Source organism: Nannospalax galili, unplaced genomic scaffold (assembly GCF_000622305.1).
Source record: "Nannospalax galili isolate Female #2095 unplaced genomic scaffold, S.galili_v1.0 scaffold7, whole genome shotgun sequence".
Lineage (NCBI taxonomy): Eukaryota > Metazoa > Chordata > Mammalia > Rodentia > Spalacidae > Nannospalax > Nannospalax galili.
The window spans coordinates 7,591,860-7,603,589 of NW_008359081.1; the positions used below are offsets into that span (position 1 = coordinate 7,591,860).

The following is an 11,730-nucleotide window of genomic DNA, read 5'->3' on the forward strand; positions in this document are numbered from 1 at the left end:
AAGGTTAGTTCCACCAGTCTGGTATTTTTAATTACTGTGTGTCATGTAGATTAATCTTGGGCAAAGACCAGTTATTTTCAGATAAACCTTACCTAGACATATATTTCTTGATCTGCTATGTATAATTTGTCAGTAGGGTATAGGAGTAATATGGTTCCCTCTGGTTTTCAAAACTAGCTAGGCATTGTTTATCTCTCATGTTGTCTCACCACTCCATCATGGTTTGGCTACAATACCTGTCACCCCTATGATCACCAGGCCTGATTTGGCTGATTTGGCTGGCTAGGACAGTATCCTCTTCCTCCCTCAATGCTCCTCATGCCTTCATCCCTCCAGAAGCTGCGCACTCAGTTGAAGAAGATAACCTTCCCCAATAGAGAAAGACTAATCTTCGCTCAAGGGTATATGAGTAGTTGCGCTCCCCTGCTAAAACCTCCAAACAAGTTCTCACGGCTTAGTTTGATTTTTAATTGCCTTTCCTTTTGCATTGAGAAATCCAAAAACCTTATAGATGGCTCCATGCACATAGAGGGTGGTAAAGACATATTTTGAGTCTTTATAGATATTTACCATTTGTCTTTACTCAGTTCTAAGGCTCTGACTAGGACTTACATTCTGCCCATTGAGCTAACCATCAATTGGAATGGCTCCAAACACTTACTCAAATATCTGTCACTACTGCATAACCTACCAGTGGCATTCCTTCTAGCAGAAAAGTGTTGCCATCAGTGTAGAATTTCTAGTCAGGAAAGGATATGGTCGGGTCAGTGAACTTAGGACAATCTGAAGATATTTCATCTGTGGTTTCAGTATATTTATGTTCTGGAGGTCCCAGTCCAGTAGGCAGGAAGGTGACTGAGTTCAGAGTTTTGACAGCCTCCAAGTGAAGTTGAGAGTTCTTGCAAAGGAAACTTTGGTGCAGGCTCATACATGAGTTGGTGGATCAATGGTGTCCTCTATGGCCCATCAAGGCAGTGACTGTGTGTGGGACTTAAAGATATAGAGATTGTCCCACTGTCAGTTTCTCAGCTTCCTCAGCCAGGTGGGCTGTGGCCATTGGAGTGCATAGGCAAGATGGCCATCCCATTAACACTATTGATTAGAGAGCTAGGACACAGATTACTGTCAGGGCCCTATGTTCTGGATTAGGTCTTTCAGGGCCATTCCCTTCTTTTTATGGAAAAGTTAAATGCTTGGGATACATCATGGAGTTCCAAAGCTGTTGCTTCCAATAGAGTCTGTTTGAGAATTTAAAAGTCTCCTTTTTTCTGTTGTCCCCAAAGGAAGGGCTCCTTCATGAACTTCCCTGGCTTCATTAGAAGGGTTTGACTATCGATGACTAGTTAGGAGTGAGTAGCCAGCTGCCTCTAGTAACTCTCCAGTTTGTCTTCCAGTCACGGGAGTGGGGGACATTCAGATTGTCTTTTTCTGTGCCGATCGTGAGGCCCAAGTCCTTTTGAGGTCTGGAATCCTAGATATTTGACCTAGACCTCTCAGAATATCTGAGCCTTTTTGAGGGAAGCCCTGTATGTCGTCTCCTAGAATAGGTTTAGCAGTGTCTCTGTTCCCCACTTGCAATCTTCCAGGGATGAATTTGCTAGGAATAGACCATTCATTTACTTCAGGAGTGTGCATTTCTATTCGGCACTACAAAAATGGGCTAGATCATCTGCTAAGGCTTTCTCAAATACTATGGGAAATTTTGGAACCCTTGAGGCAATTGAGTCCAATTTATTTCCTTTTCAGCCAGTGGTCGGGTGTCCCATTCAATAAATATTGGCTGGCTTGCAGGGGCAATCAGATTCTGAAAATGGCATTCTTTAAGTGCAAACAAGTAAACCATTGTGCTTCAGTAAATATGAGGTCTAGGGGGTGTATGGGTTGGGGACTATGGCATGGATGGTGGCTGTAGCCTGGTTGATGGGAGCTCCATGATTTGAGGTCAGAGTTTGTGTTTGTGACAGATTAAAATGAATTCTCCATTTTTCCTCTTAGAAAACTGAGATTGATAGCATCAGAGATGAGGCTTCCTGGGATTTCTGCAGTTTGAGGTGGGCAGACCTACCAATGGAAAAGGTGTTCTGTGCTCCAAGCTTATACAACAAATCTCGTCCCAATAAAGGCACTGGGCAATCTAGATGATAAAGTAATCCATGGTTTATTACATGTCCTCCCATGACTCAGATGCAAGGCTTACAGAAGGGATGCCTGGTTGCAACTCAAGTGGCTCCCACTTTCATTGTCCTTCCTGACATGGGACCCACTGGTTTGTTAACAGCTTGATACTCAGCGCCAGTGTCAACCATAAAGTCCATCAAGTGGCACTCAATTTTCATTTTGACTATGGGCTTATGGGGGCCAATCTGAATGAGTCCGATCTATCTCAGTCCAGGTCTGTGCCAGCCAGTGTAATAAAGCTTATAGTGGGAGGTTCAGTCTGGTATGGACTGTAATTTTTCCTTGATTTTTGTTCTTCTCTCCTTTCCCTTGTTTTCTTATTGGGGTATTCATTTTCCCAGTGTCAAATGTCCTTAAAGTTAGCATCATCGGTCTCTTTGTAGTGGGTCTCTTTGTATGGGGCTTTGCCCTTTGATGTTGTCTGGGAGAGGATGCCACCAACACAGCTTTTTGCTTCATTCATCTTCTTTTCTCTTGTTTTTGAGGCAGAGCCTCCCTGCAGGCTGAACTAGCCTAGAACTCACTATGTAGACCAGGCTGGTGTCATCTCACAAAGATCTATCTGCTTCTGCTTCCCAAGTGCTGTGACTAAAGGCAGGAGCCACCACACCCTGTTGTTTTATTCTTTTGTCTGTCTCTTTGTTGTCTACTCCTTATTTACAAAACAGGTTATTGGCAATCCCCATCAGTTAGGTGCTAGTCATCCCTGCACACCCTTCCAGTTTATGTACCTTCCTATGAATATCTCCTTGTGCCTTGAGCACAAAAGCTACATTTACCCTTCAATGATTTTCAGGGGCTTCAAGGTCAAAATGACTGTACAGGCTGAAAGTGTCAAAAAGCCCCTTTTTAAAGTGAAATGGGCTGTCATCTGGTTTCTAGAGGATTTCAATGGTCTTAGACACACTGATGTGCTTCTTAGGTCTCTCTTTTAATAGTTCTCATAGGGTCTGCAGGTTCCTTCCTAGGTAGACCTTCTCAATTGGAGTCCCAGTGTGGATCATCTTTTGGGATGGTATTTCTGACCCATTGTTCTGCATTTAGTTCTCTTGGTGGGACTTGAATCATTATCCATTTCTGAGCCTCAGTTAAAACTGGTCATTATGGAGTTTGAAATCACTGGGAAAAGACCACTCAGACTCAAAAAGTTCTAAATCAGCTGAATCTATTTAGTTTCCCAGCGACTGAACTCTCTGAGCCAATTTATAGAATGCAACACTAACTGTGAGGGGATGGGGGGAGCTTTTAAAGGTAAGATCAATATCTCGACTGGTTGGTACAAGATTTACTCAGAGTTAAGCAAGCACGTTTGTTCCTGTAGGTGGGCAAGCAAGCAGTTACAGAAGCCACATAAGCAGTCACAAAAGCTAGATAACCCTCAACTGGAGCCTCCCAGGATTATATGGGTTTGTTACTTTGAAACAGACCAGGACTCTGGGGTGATCTCTTCCTGGAACTGCTGGTTCTGGCCCAGGGTAGAGTCTGCGATAGCTTACCAAGAAGTCTTACACAAAATGGAGGTGCTCAGGCTATTATATGGTTGTCATATTCCTCTGTATTAAGAAGGGTCAGGAAGAGTTGGCACCTGCCGTCCCCCCAAGTGAGAACGTATGTTTAACAAATGGACTCTGTTAGGTTCAGAAAGCCCCACCCCCTCACCAACAGGGCCTCATGGACTTCACAAGCCCCTGAGAAAAGGGAACCAAGTTGATAAGCACCCTGGTCTTTGACATCAAGAGAAGCAGACTTTTCTCCACTGTTTGGCCAACACAGCAGGCTTCCCCTTTGATCTCTAAAGAGGGCAGGTTTTAACAGTCCTGTCCTCCCGCTTCCTCCCCCAACTTAAAAAAAAATACCTCTTCCTGCCTTCTGTGGGAAGCAGAAGCCTCCCCCTTTAAAAGAACCCAGCTCATGACCTGGGCAGACATTTTCCCTGCCTGGAAGGGAATCTGTCCCATGTGTTCCTTTGCTAATAAACTCTCTTCTGATGGAGTTTTATCTGTGTTCTGTTGCTTTCTCCGGATCAACTGGATTCATCCATAGGCTATGTTATCTATCAGACTCTGTCTATCATGGCATGTGGTTTCTCAGAGTGTGAGAGGTTGTGATGTTTCCAATTAGCAAGTCTGTAGTGGCAAAGTGCTAATAGTAAAAAATAAGCTTTTCTCTCTCTCTGCTCCCATCCTGTGCCACATGCTGGGGCCCTCTCATCTCTTGGAAGAGCATCTGGAGGGTGAGCATCTGCCACTGGGTTGGCATTTCCCTGCCTGCTCTGATTCTTCAGACCTTGGTGGAGGCATTGGTCTGCAGGATCATGCTCCAAAAGTGGGGTTGGGAATGTTGTCTGCCTTGGGAAGAAGAGCAGCCTCCTTGGCCTCCAGAGAGATATGGAAGGCATGGGATGTGTGGCAGAGGTAGGGTTTCTGTCCTCTACTGAGAAAAACAAGGAGGTAGTAGCAATAAGGGTCCTCCAGATCACCTTGGAGAATTGGGAGGCTCTTGGTGAAGCCTTGGTTTCTAGCAGAAATCTTGGCCAGGAGACTCTTACTCTGACCCTGCCTATAAGCACAGACCCAAATTCATGGGCTTAAGCAATTCATAAAACGAGTATAAAATCAGTCATAAAATCCTATTAGATGTAGGAATGACTTACAATATAGACAGAATCTTTTCTTATGACTTTTACTTAACCTTGCACCAAAAGATAATGTTTGTCATACAAACAAGCTCACTGAACCATGATCTCATGACCTGGACAGCTGACCTTAAACCCTTAGGACCCCACTTCATCCTCCACACAAAATAGTAAATGAATGTGGATGTGCTTGAATTAGCATATCAAAGCACTGAAAGCAGCCGATTCACATTCTTATTCTCATGGGAAGAAGTGAGAAAAATTGAGAAATATGCTTGACATTGTGTTTGAGATACTTTAGGCCTAGGGATCAAAGGACAAGATTCTCTGGTAAGATAAGGATGGATTCAAATGTGCAGTTTCCCAATTCATGCTGGAGAGACTTTTTGAATAAAAATATGGCTGAGTCCTGGCTCAACAGCATAGTTCTAAGAGACATCAGAAGGAATGGGTGATTTTCAGAGCTCGGCTCCACTCTTGGCCATAAAACTAAAGTTGAGTCAGGTTGATTCTTCATTCAGTTATAATTGTAATGTGGTTTAGTAATGCCACAATTAGGCACACAAAAAAATGACATTAAATACATAAGTATATTTCTTTTTCTCTTCAGTATGGTCAAATCATGTGGTAGCCCCACCTCCTAATTTCTGAGGAATCTCCACAGTATTTTCCATAGTGTCTGCACCAACTATGCATTCACACCAGCAGTGAATAAATGTTCCTTTTTACCCATATCCAGTCTGGCAATTGTTGTCATTTTTTTTTTAATCTTAGCCATTCTGACTGGAGTAAGATGAAATTTCAAAGAAGTTTGATTTGTGGGGCTGGAGAGATGGCTCACAGGTTAAGAACACTGGTTGTTTTTGCAGAAGACCTGGGTTCGAATCCCAGCATCCACATGGCAGCTAGCAACTGTCTGTAACTGCAGTTCCAGGGAATCCGACAGCCTCTTCTGTCTTCTGTGGGCATTGCATGACATGGGTGCACTTACCCTCATGCAGGCAATACATGCATACACATAAAATAAAAATAAATTTTTTTAAAAAGTTAAGAAAAAAGTTTGATTTGCATTTCCCCGATTGCTTAGAATGTTGAACATTAAAAAGTATATATTTCCCAGCCATTTAAAAATAAGAAGTGCTTCATGAATTTGTGTGTCCTCCTTTGGCAGGAACCATGCTAACCTTCTCTATATCATTCCAGTTTTAGTGTATGTGCAGTCAAAGCAAGGATCAGAATTTCCTTCTTGAAAAAATTTTAATACATGTATCTATTTATCTTACATGTGTACATTTGTGTGTGTGTGTGTGTGTGTGTGTGAGTGTGTGTTGTGTGTGTGTGCGTGCGCCCACCATGGCTCAGATGTAGAGGTCAGAGGACAACTAACTAGAATCAGTTCTCTCCTTCTGACATATGAGTACCTGGGATTGAACTCAAGTAATTAAGTTTGGCAGGAGGTACCTTTACCCACTGAGCCCCAGCTCTCCCTTTTAATTTTTTGAAATGACATCTCTTGCAGGATCCACTGTTGAGCATAGATAAGGGCAGGTTTCTCTAGGTTCACTTAAAAGTAGAGCATTTAAAATTTTATCCATTTAATTTCGACCCGATTTAAACCAATGAGAATATTATAAAGAATTTAAATTTTCCTTGGATGACCCCTGTCAATTTTGAAGGTCTGGTCCTTTCTGTGCCTCACTCTCATAATACTCAAAGAGATGCAAATATATGGCATGTATGCTGTCAGCCCACTTCCTGTCCGTATACAGACATGACTAATTAATTACAATACTATTTCCTACTAAGCATGAGTTTGATATCAGAGTCCTCAACACATAATCAAATCAGTATAAATTGTATTTTGCATTTGAGATATCTATTTCAAATCCATAAGACCCTTTCCATTCACAAAAACATATATGTACATGTGTTTTCATCATTCTTACAAATGAATTCTTTTTTCTATATAAGTTCTTACTTTTTCCTACCTTACCACTTAGGTGAACAAGCCATGAGTTCTGTAAGGCTGAACCAGGGAATTAAAGAGCCAATAGTTTAGAATTTCAACTGAACCCATTATCCAACAACTCTGAAGAAATTCATACTGCTGGATATGTGTTTGAGGATTCACCATAATGAATTCTAGAGACATACCCTTCAAATTATAATACTAAGAAACCAACTAAGGCATGGCACCATCTTTTAGGGTAAAAACGACTTCATATAAGAGTTCAGATCTTGGGGCTGGAGAGATGGTTCAGGGGTTATGAACACTGACTGTTCTTGCAGAAGACCAAGGTTCAAATCCCAGCACCCACATGACAACTAACAGCTGTCTGAAAATCCAGTTCCAGGGAATTTGATGGCTTCTTCCGGCATTGCATGACAAGGATGCACTTACATACATGCAGGCAATGCATGCATACACATAAAATGAAAATCATAATAAAAGAAAGCTCAGGTCTTTCTATCTGGCTCACCTTTCTATACAAGGCAATGATTATACTTATGGGAAATATCAGAGACTGCCACTTTTGCTCAGCATAGTTATCTTCAAATGAACAATCTTTGCTCTAAGGTCCCCAACACTGTTAAAAACGGTGTCATATCTCTCCCTGACCAGTACTATTTACTGTCTTTTCATAGGTTTCAAATATAAAATATAGTTTGAAAGCTTTCCCTGCCCATTCTCACTTCTTCACCCGATTCATTTTTTGTTGCTGCCATGACTCCCTTTTCCTCCCTTGTCATTTCTGATTCCATTTTTAAATCTGCTTTCTTTTGGTCCCAAGCGACACATCAACAAATGTTGTAAGGTATTGCCAGCCAATAATTTTACAAATGAGATTGTGTTACAAATGAATTTGCTTTTTGTTACCATGATATTTGACATTTTCATAATAAATTTGGATAGGATGAGTGGCATGTTTTGAAAGACCGTACAGTTTGGGTTGCCTAGAATTATGTAAGTTGACAGATGTTTTTCATATGTTTTCCAGATGCCCCTTCTGACTTGACATTTGCTATCATGAAAATTTTTCTGGAGGCCATACATTATATGGTTTCCCTAGGGATGCTGGGTAACACCAACAATTCATACAATTTATAAAGTTTCAAATACTTCTGCCTGTATTTTTAAAATAGCTAAAAGTATTCATTTAATGTGATAGCATTCTCATTTTTTCCCCACTCACTTATTGCCAGAAACACTTATTGAGTTTAATTCAGCACAGAATTATGCTCAATACTGAGGTAAAAACCAGCAAATTCTTAAGTAACATTTTAGGTCAAGTTGTATTTGAATGACTGATAGACTAATTTGAGAGATGAACTTTTACCTGATTTTCTAGTTCACAAAGAGCATTTATAATGGCAAGTCTACCATGACAGATACTCCTTCAGTGGGAATGGCATGCTTCCCTTGGGAACATCTCTGGGCAGCTGCAACTGCAGTGCAGGTTGCTGAATTCAGCTAGATTATATTTGACAGACTGAAAGCTCACAGGTGCCTGGAGTATACCAGAAAACATTTGTCTTTCTTAGTAGGAGAATTGGAAAGATTTCAGTTGACTGTGCCAGTTTTTTCACTTATACATGTTTTAATGAAACATTTCTGTACTTTCCAGTTTATTTACCAGGATATGTTCATCTATGCATTTACGCATTACAGATTTTTCATTTTATTCTCAATTTTAATTGAGTATACATTAAATACAATTATTTGCATCTTTGAACAAATTTAGACATTCTTTAATTTTATGTGTTTTTCATGGTTGAAGGCTGGTTTCACTTCATGGCTCCCCATTTACCTGTGCCATGATAAATTCTAATAAGCAAGGTTAAGATGAATTATGACAGAGAACACTCATTTAACACGAAATGGACCAACTGTTTATGAAGTCAGTATCTGCTTTATATTTGAAAAATCTAGGCTGAATTTTATTTGAATTAAAGCAGGTGAAAAAAATGACACATGTTGGGAAATGGAGAGTCTAAAGACTGGTCCCTACAAACAATACATCTCTGAGTATTTTGCATATTTAAATGCTTTTGTAAAACCATAGGTTGTAGCTACACAAAAGTATAACTCTCACCTCAAAGAGGCTAAGAGGTAGTTTATTCTGGAGCCAAATATGAGTGACCATGGCCCAACAAGACAGATTCAAGTTACTCCAAATTCCATGTTCTAAAATGGTAACAGTTTCATGAAGTTTTATGGTAAAAGAAAAAGAAAAATCATAAATAAAGACACTTTTCAAATACATTGGTAGAAACATAAAATAGGCAAATACAGCAAATGAGAAATTTCAGCTATAGGTCTCAGATGCTATCTGATGGCAGAGACAGTCTTTTTGTTGGTAGAAGGTAGTGGTCTGCTAAGTAAATACATTCCAAAAGTTTTTGTTTTTCTGTTAGTCACAATATGTTAAGTCATAAACAAAGGTGGGCAAGGAATGGTTATTTAGGGAGCTAAATAAAGATAACCCAAAATAAATGGTAATTGGGCTCTGGGCCTGCAACATTCCAAACTCTCCAGAAACACTGAAGTTCTAATCAGTTGATCAGTCTTTGTAGAATGTTCGGTTTAAAACTCAGTATTTCTGGGAATTTTCATTCACAGTGGTTACAAATGAGACTGTGGAAAACACAATTTTATTTTGTCATTATTTTATAATTTATTGACTTCACACATCTCCTCATTTCTGCTTCCAGCACAAAACTCAAAGTTATTGACATTTACTGTGTAATAAAGGAGACAGTTTAAGAATGTTTTAATATTAGCTGATACTGTGATTCGTTTTCATATATCTTTCCAATAGGTGCCAAATAATCTTCCTATAAATATCACTTAAATGCAGCAAGTGTGAATTGCTCCATACAGTGAGAGGTCCAAATAATGTCATGTTCTTGAGTCAAGCTCAACTTGACTAGAGTCAGCTTCAAACCCCATTTGTTTGGCCCATATCAATCACTAAATATATATATATATATATATATATATATATATTCCTTCACGTTGCCTTTAAAATCATGGTTCAGTTAAGAAAGTGGAAATCATTCTTAGTAGTTCTAGTTGAAACAGATTTAAACAAACTGGGGCAGCTACAACATTCATAACATTCCTAGCATCAGAGAAAACAAAATACACAGGAATCACAGGAAGTCACTACTGATGACCTCAATTATCTATAGGATCCATGTGGAGAATTTTGAGGGATGTCTAAAAGTTAGTATGAAAGCCCAGTCTGTTTCATGCAGTTTCAGCCCTCAACTTCCCTTCATGATAATTTTAAAATTTCAGGAAAGTTCCTTTCTGTGACATCATTTAACTTGGAGACATTCTGGTAAGAGTATCATGACATTTTATTTCCAGCTCCTTGGCAAGCGTAGAAGGGTAGAAGGATGCAGAATTAGGAAAGCTAACATTTAGGACAGTAGCTCAACTAGGAGGAGCACAAATAGCCCCCAAAAGACAATCTCACATAATTCTAATTCTTATTATAGCTGGCCATAGTTTCTTGGCCTACAACTATTTCTTGAGTATTATGCATTTCTGACTCCTTGTTACGGAAAGCCTGCTCCATTTACATGCTAATGTTTCACCAGGCTTGTAAATACAAGCCCAGCTTTTTTCTGTGAGCAAGATCATTCCAGTGAGGACACTTCTGAATTGTCTCTTTGTTATGATTGGGAATTGTCCCACTTTGCAGGATACTTGATGTGCTGGATGGATAGCTTTAGTTCTCAACTTGACACACCTGGCTTGAGGGAGCCTCAATTGGTGAATTGCCTTCATTGGACTGGCCTGTGGCCATGTCTGTGGGGCATCTTCTTGATTATTGAGTGATGCAGGAGGGCCCAGTCCACTATGTGGTGCCACATCTGGGCAGGTGGACTTATGTTGTATAAGGAAGCAGTTTGAGCTGGGGTCAGGGGAGCAAGCCGGTAAGCACCATTCCTCCATGGCATGTGCTCCAGCTCCTGCCTCCAGGTTCTTGCCTGAGTTCCTATCTTGGTCTCCCTGATGAACTAAGATCTGAGAGATGTAAGTCAAATACACCCTTTCCTCCCCAAGTTGGTAGTGGTCAGAGTGTTTTGTCACAACAGTGGAGAAACAAACTAATATACCTGACCTACCTGTGTGATTAGGCTCCACAATTATTAAAATAGTTTCCTTTTTTGACTACTGTGCTAGAAAATGCTCAGATCACTTTCCATTCCTACCATCCAGTACCCAAAACACTCCAGTATTTTTATTATATTCTATCTTGAAATAATGACCAATACAGGATTTTTTTTTTAGTAATTCAAAACACAAAGCATTTTTCTGTCTGTCTTTTATACAATAAAGCTTAATTGAATCCATAGGCCTCTAGGCATCTCAATACAAAAGTCTATCTTAAGCTAGACTTAAGTTGCCACCCACATGAAAATACCTCTTTTAGAGACTTGAAATTCAAAAGCAGATTAGTCTCCAGTAGGGGATAAAGGACCCCCAGATCTAAGAGCAATAAAAGCCTGCTTGGTCCCCTGGTAGGGTAAAAAACCAGTTTGTATTCCTTCACAATGAATCTTCAGCAGCAGGAACACTAGGTTACCCCTTCACATTAAATTTGCAGTAAATCAATCTGTCACACTTGCTAAAGGATCATCTTTTCCTATAAACATGAAAGTAAAAAACATTCCTGTAGGAAAGTCATTGTGGATGGAGGACTGTACTTGTGCTTGTCTTAATGGAAATAAGCCTTCTTTAAGTGAGGTCATTATGTTAGCCCACTTGAGTGTTTAGATGACTCTATCTTCAGCCAACGTATGACTGCAACCATATGAGAATCCATTCAATTGAAAACCATCCAACTGAGTCCAGAACTATAAGAACTAACAGTAAATAACTCCTCTGTATCACTGGATTCTTC

The 11,730-nt window shown here is 40.0% G+C and overlaps 1 non-coding gene across 1 annotated transcript; it reads right to left on the reverse strand.

Annotated features, from left to right (window-relative positions):
- Nucleotides 1–5,939: 5,939 nt before the first annotated feature.
- On the reverse strand, nt 5,940–6,042 carry LOC115068348. The gene has a single exon (XR_003847711.1). It is a non-coding gene; the product is annotated as a U6 spliceosomal RNA (small nuclear RNA).
- Between the last annotated feature and the right edge of the window lie 5,688 nt (nt 6,043–11,730).